The sequence below is a fragment of the Camponotus vicinus genome, unplaced genomic scaffold (assembly GCF_025532165.1).
Source record: "Camponotus vicinus isolate PSW18456_S1 unplaced genomic scaffold, iyCamVici1.0 SCAF_3, whole genome shotgun sequence".
Taxonomy (NCBI): domain Eukaryota; kingdom Metazoa; phylum Arthropoda; class Insecta; order Hymenoptera; family Formicidae; genus Camponotus; species Camponotus vicinus.
Window position 1 is genome coordinate 5,723,019 of NW_028141967.1, and position 7,445 is coordinate 5,730,463.

Consider the following 7,445-nt stretch of genomic DNA (forward strand, 5'->3'; position numbering starts at 1 on the left):
AACGTATAAATATTTATGTATTTAAGTAAAAACACAAAATATAATTATAAGAATTTACTACAAGATAATTTATTTTTGGACAATTATAAAAACTGATATTTTTATAATAATATTTATGTAAGTCAATGATCTCGATGGGTATATTTTATATATATATTTATACATGGACATTTTTTTCCTCGAGAGTTTATCAAAAGAGTAATTTTCATCAATCATAAATTTATTGAAGTACAAATAAAGAATTTTCTTTAATTTTTCTATCAAAAGAAACTTATAAAAGGGCTCGAGAAAAGGAAAAGTTAGCAGAGGAAATATCCGACATTAATACTACTGCAGATGAAAATGAAAGCAAACGTAAAAGAAAATGACGGAGTAAGAAAACATTAACTAGTTTTGAATCTGAAGATGATGATGCTTCATCTGTTATTGCAAAGTTGCCAAAAAAAAACCTTTACCTTTATCTCTACAATTGACGTATCCAAAACCGCCATCTTTGAAAGTTACATCTGTATCCAGTGTAATGAGAAATATGGATCACATTGAAAGAAATAAATCAGATTCTGATTTTGAAATTGAAAAAGAGATTGATAAAAATCGGAAATCAAACAATTCAAGTCCTCTAAGAAATACAAGTGACAATTCTAATGAAAAAAATATGGCACATAACACAAGTAGAAAAGCTATAGGTAAAAATGTTATTATGTTTGAAATATATTATTATATAACAATAGAAATTTACACCCGTATTCATAGATGATCCTTATCTTAAGGATTGAGGAATCCTTATTGGAGGATTCCTTATTTTATCAAGGCCTCCTTATTTCATAATAAGACCTTAAGGTTTCCTTCCAGAAGGAGCTTATTCTCTAGGAACTTTTGGTAATTTATAATTTTAACTTCAATTATGTCAATGTTCAAAGAGAGCATCTTTTTTTTTACATAACCAATTTTTCTTCAACTAATTCAAAGTGTCATATATGAGTGCAATTATGGATTGCGAATAAAAAAATGTTCATTATACGGAAACGGAACGGACGCTCCTTGCTCAATTAATCTCAGAAGAAAAAGTAATTGAAAATAAAAAAAACAGGAGCGGCAGATTTAAAACCATATTTACATACATATATTTACATATTTACAATATTTACATACATACTTGAAAACTACTGGTTGCATAAAATCGTAAAGTTATTAATAACTGCATAATTAGAGAAATCGGCAATCCGCGCTTATCTCGTTTTAACTGCCCGTATACCAGTGGTAATAAGATCTCAATTACACATCTTTTATTAAATCTATATCGTTTTTTAAAAGGTTCATCTTCGTAAAATTCAATTAAATTTTCCCCGTTACGAATGTACTTTTTTGGTAAACGCCAACGAATATAATTTTCCGCATTTTCATTAACAAGTTCATCATCTGAGTTATTTAAAAATTCGTTATTCATTTTAACACATGGAGCAGCAATAATAGTGACACTTTATAGGTTGTTATTGCGTCTTCTGCTAATAAAAGTTTGCAATCGCCACCTCAAGGAAGCTCGCAACCTCCCTTGAGATAAGGGAGCCAATAAGGTTCCTTATTTGATAAAGGAAGGTCTATGAAACGTGTTTTAGCGAATAAGGATTCCTTATTCCTCAAGGAAGATCTATGAATACGGCCGTTAGTTTCCATATATAATTATAAATTTAAAAAAAGCATTATTTGTCCTCTTCTACAGAAAACGAAAATTTTAAAACATTTGTTATTAAAAGCTTGATAGATATTACTAATCGGATAAAGAGATGCGAATTTTTATTGAAAAAAAAACAAAATTTTTCTGAGCAATTGGAAAATCAGATTAATGATACTGATGAAAACAATATTTTAGATGAAAAATTTCCTATGAAAAGTCTTGATGACGTAAGAGACATTGAACAGCAATTAAAAAATGACGAAACATTTAAAAAACAACTTGTACGTATAAATAAAAATATTATAAGTAGTATAGCTAGGCCGGTTCTAACTTAGGTCCTCTCAGGGAGGGTGAGGTGCGAGGGGAACTGCGGCGCGGGGGCGAGTGACGTCACGCGCGGGGAAGAGGGATCCGCGGCGCGACCGATGGACAAGGGGATCCGCGCGGGGAAGGGGGATCCGCGGCGCGACCGATGGACGAGGGGGTCCGCGAGGAGAAGGGGGATCCGCAGAAGGAGAACGGTGCGAAGGTGTGAGAAGGATAGCGCTACGTGTGGGAAAAGAATAGCGCTAAGTGTGTGAAGAGGACAGTGCGACAAGGATGGCATCAACTTGCGACAAGGACGATGCATTGTAAGATGGCGCATAAGTGGGAGAAGGACGACGCAAAGGTAAGTGAGTGATAGCGACGAGCATATGAAAGACAAGAGAACGATAGCGCGAGAACAACGCGTGCGAGAGAGAACGATAATATCGCGAGAACAACGCGTGCGAAAGAGAGAACGATAATATCGCGAGAATAATGACGAGTGTGATAGAGACAACGATAAAGACTTATAACTAGCGCGAGAGAGATAGCGCAAGGGTTGGGAGCGCAAGGGAAAAGTGTGTAAATAAATACATTTTTTCAATTATAAATATAAAATATACATTTATTAAAGTGTAAATACATTTTCGTGTCATAGCGCGTGCGAGAGAGATTACTATACTTACTCTATCTAAGCGCGAGAGAAAGAGATAGCGCGAAAGAACAATGACGCGTGCCGAAGATAGTGAGACTTATGATTAACGCGTGCGAGAGAGAGAATTATAATATCGCGAGACTTAGAACGATAATAGCGCAAGACAACGCGTGCGAGAGAGAACGATATTGCAAGAACAACGCGAGTGAGAGAGAACGCATACGAAAGAGAGACTTATGATTAACGCGAGACTTACAACTAGCGCAAGAAAGAGAGACGCAAGAGATGGGAACGCAAGGAGAGGCGCGTAAATAATCACATTCTTTTTTAAATTAAAACATAAAATGTATTTAAATGTGTGCGTGTACTATACAATTTGTGTGTGTATGTGTGTGTGTACTTAAAATTAAGAATAATAATAAAAAATATAAAAATATAAAATTTATAATTTATAAAAGCGCGAGAGAAAGAGATAGCGCGGAAGAACAATGACGCGTGCCGAAGATAGTGAGACTTATGATTAACGCGCGAGAGAGAGAGCGCAACGAAGATATCGCGAGACTTACAACTAGCGCGAGAGAGAGATGCCAAAGGATGGGAGCGCAAGGAAAGGCGGAATACAATTATAAATAATTGTAATTTTTTCTTTTTTTTTTAAATTAAAATATATACAATTTATTAGAATGTGTGTGTTTAATAAAATAATAATAAAATATAAAATTTAATTTAAAAATATATAAAATATAAAATTTAATAATAAAATATTTATATATTGGGGGGGGGGATGCACCGGGCTAAGGGGGAGGCCGCTCCTGGAAGGCTAAGGAGGCGATGCGCCGGGCTGAGGGGGGCCGCTCCTGGAACAGAAAAAGACATACATTTGAATAGTTATTAATAATTTATTTTAGGACTTTTGATGTATTATAAATTGAAAGTTATTTACAATGTTATCCATGATCCATTTATCTTAATTTGTGCAAATGGGACACATGTCGCATGGTATTATTTGATGCAATGATTTTCTGCATTCTTTACAATAACTGCCTATTAATAGGGCACAATAATCCGTTTTATGTTTCCGAATAGAATCGGCTTTACGAAACGACGATGCCAATCTCAGAAAACAGTCTGAACAATACTTAGTTCCTTCTTCAGCATCATAATAATAGTATTTGATGCGACACATTTTTATGGTAACATCCAGATTATTTATTTCCATCGCGTTTAAATGTCTATACTTTTTCAGTCTTAATTCTTCATCATTATCACTAGCATAATCTGAATTCACTAAAGATGGTATTTCCTCCTCGGATTCTTCCTCAGAGCCATCCTCGTCTGATTCGTCTAGATTATCAACATCCATTTGGTTGCCATCTTCGACGATAACAACCTCTTCAATGTCCTCGTCGACGATAATAACATCTTCGTCATCGATGATAATAACATCGTCTTCAACCATTATACGTGACCAACGAAACACAAGACCAACGAAACACAGAACAACGAAAGAAATAATATTCTAATGCTGCAGACTCCTCTTCATTATATATTTTTTAATATCTTTTGTCTCATTCCAACTAGAGCATCACGTCTCATCTACCATTTCTCTACATCTTTAGCGGAGCGTGTTGAGAAAAGTATAACTATTCTTATTCGTATGGAAGGAAAGAATTAAAATCACAGATGGAATAAAAATAATTATTTATTGCACACATCGTAAAGAATATCATTTACAGCACATGTTAATAATTCGCAATCGATTAATGATTCGCTGTTAAAGACATCACTCTCACGTATCGTTTTTACAGCATCGCATACAGTAGTAATATTGTACGTTGTAATACAGTTTCAAATTGTTTAAATTTTTCATTCACGAGATACGTATTCTCGCATAACCAATTGTGCATATGATCGATACAATTTTTAAAATTAAATAAATGTAATAATGTTTGTGGTTTCATGTACAAAGAATTGTAACATAATGTGAGTTTTACAATTTTCGATTGATATATTTCGATCGATAAATCTCCAATCCTTAATGGGAGAGCAGTCGATTGTAGAAATTGTTCGACATCTGCTTGCTTCTGCATCAACAAATTCCACGTTGAAAAAGGCAACACTATTTGATTGCCTCGATTATCGCCGAGAATCAGCTCCACGTATGATACAGCTCCAACGCTTATTCCAATGTCCAAATATTTATACGACGTTGTGGTTAGAGCGTATCTTCTTCCAAGTATACGAGTCGCACAACGAGGCTGAATGCTATAAAAATATAAAATAATTAGATCAATATTTTAAAAAATTAATAAATAAAATTTTTAAACGATCGAAACTTACGTGTCATATTTTTGCTTCTTACACGGTGGAGTTCCACCGTTTCGAATCGGAACGTAAGAATTCATGGTGATTTCTTCAGTGAACCTTTCACACGCGCGATTGATGTAATACTGATCGTATTAGAATTATTATTAATTCAAATAGTATCGCAAATTGCGATGTAGAGGGGATTATTGCTGACGCAACATTTTAATTTCCTCTAAAATTTTGTCACGCCGGTGTACGGCTGCGATGATATCATCATCCCCAGAACAAAGATTTAGCTGAATATAACAAAAATTTTCAAGCGCCGATGTACGGCTGCTCCTGATGCGATCAAATGTACGTGACAAAACGCGAAATTATCAAGGTTAAATTGCGCATCAGAACAAAGATTTAGCTGAATGCGCTAAAATCGAGCGCCGATGTACGGCTGCTCCTGATGCAATCACGTTAGATTTTTCAAATGTACGTGACAAAACGCGAAATTATCAAGGTTAAATTGCGCATCAGAACAAAGATTTAGCTGAATGCGCTAAAATCAAGCGCCGATGTACGGCTGCTCCTGATGCAATCACATTAGATTTTTCAAATGTACGTGACAAAACGCGAAAAAAATAACCGTCAAGGTTAAAATGCGCATCACCCCTAGACAAAGATTTAGCTGAGTGCAGTAAACTTCCAAGCGCCGATGTACGGCTGCTCCTGATGCAATCACGTTAGATTTTCAAATGTACGTGACAAAACGCGAAATTATCAAGGTTAAATTGCACACGTTATTCCGGGGAATTTTTTAAGATGAAATCATTCTAGAATGTTTGATGATATGCACGAGACAGTATATAAGTCATGATAAAGAGGCACACCCCGCCAGTATTTTCGCTAAAGTACATCCGGAACTATCATTGGGAAGCGCATTTCGCAAGTCTGATACAATATGGAGGAACAAAGTTTGCGAGAGCAATCCATTTTGGTGAATTCGCTGGAAGATTACATTGCGTGGGAGCAACGATGCGATACGTATATCGAGTCGCTGGAAGAGCAAAGTCGAATCAAACGACCGCGATTATCGATCGGGAATCGACAATCATTAATTGCTCGAATCGCGCGCCTCGAGGGTTTGAAAAATTTGTTACGCGGACGTTTCGTACACGCGGGTGCCGGATGTAGCGTGCGTCAAAATGGACTTATGTGGCGTGAGATTGATACGGCGTTCGAGAGTCGTATATTGACTGGTGTGGTGATAAACTATAATCACATCGAACCTCGACAATTTCTCAAGGACGTCAAAGACATTGTGTTAGAACATGTGAAGAACGTTATGAAAAAACATTATAATGTGAAAGTGAACACTATATTTAACGGTGAATTCGTGTCAGGTGATAAACGCGCAAATAAAAGTATCAATACGAAAGACTATGAACTCTTTCGCACATCCGATTTACGCGAGTGGTACGAACGGTGCGTCATCGAGCCCACCCTAGCGTCGCTGGAAAAGTTTCAGGAACGCGACAGCGGGTGGGCACTGTCGCGAATACTAAATTTAACTGTAAATATAAATAAGTATAATCCTATGCGCGCGGGATGTCACATTAAATTGCCGCGGGAGATTATGACGAAAAGAGCGGTGATTAACGTGCAATCAAAAGACAATGCGTGTTTCGCGTGGGCAGTGATCGCCGCTCTATACCCCGCAGAAAGGAACGCGGAACGGGAATCCTCGTATCCGCATTACGCGACAGTGCTGAATTTCCGGGACATTGAGTTTCCAGTGACTGTGAATCAGATTAAGAAATTTGAATTTGTTAACAACGTTTCGATCAATGTGTATAGCATTGAAAACGAAGGCATTGTCCCGATACATCTTACGGAGCAAAAGCGGGATAAGCATGTGAATCTGCTATACGTGGAAGACGGCAACAACGTCGGACATTTCGCGTGGATCAAGAACTTATCTCGACTCGTGAGCTCGCAACTGAGCAAAAAAGATCATAGGAAATATATATGTGACCGGTAAGTTTAATTTATATAATTATAAGTTATATAACAAATTGTTCAAATCTTAAAAAAAAAATGTTTTTCTTTTACAGATGCCTGCATTACTTTAGTTCGGACGACAAGTTGCAGTCTCATATGGTCGACTGCCGTGAGATGAATGGTTGCGCTATCCGGTTACCGAGCGATAAGGACAAGTGGCTTGAGTTCAACAACTTTAATCGGAAGGAGCGGCTTCCATTCATCGTATACGCCGATTTGGAATGCGTTTTGACCAAGACGGAGGAAGAGAAGAACGTGTATCAACACCACCAAGTATTTAGTATCGCATATTATGTACATTGCTCGTACGACGAATCATTATCGGCGTACCATTCTCGTCGCAGTACTGATTGTATAGCATGGTTCGTTGAAGACCTTAAAAATTTAGCATTGCGTGTAAAAAGTATTTTAACTACCAATGTCCCTATGGTAGATTTAACACCCGAGGAGTGG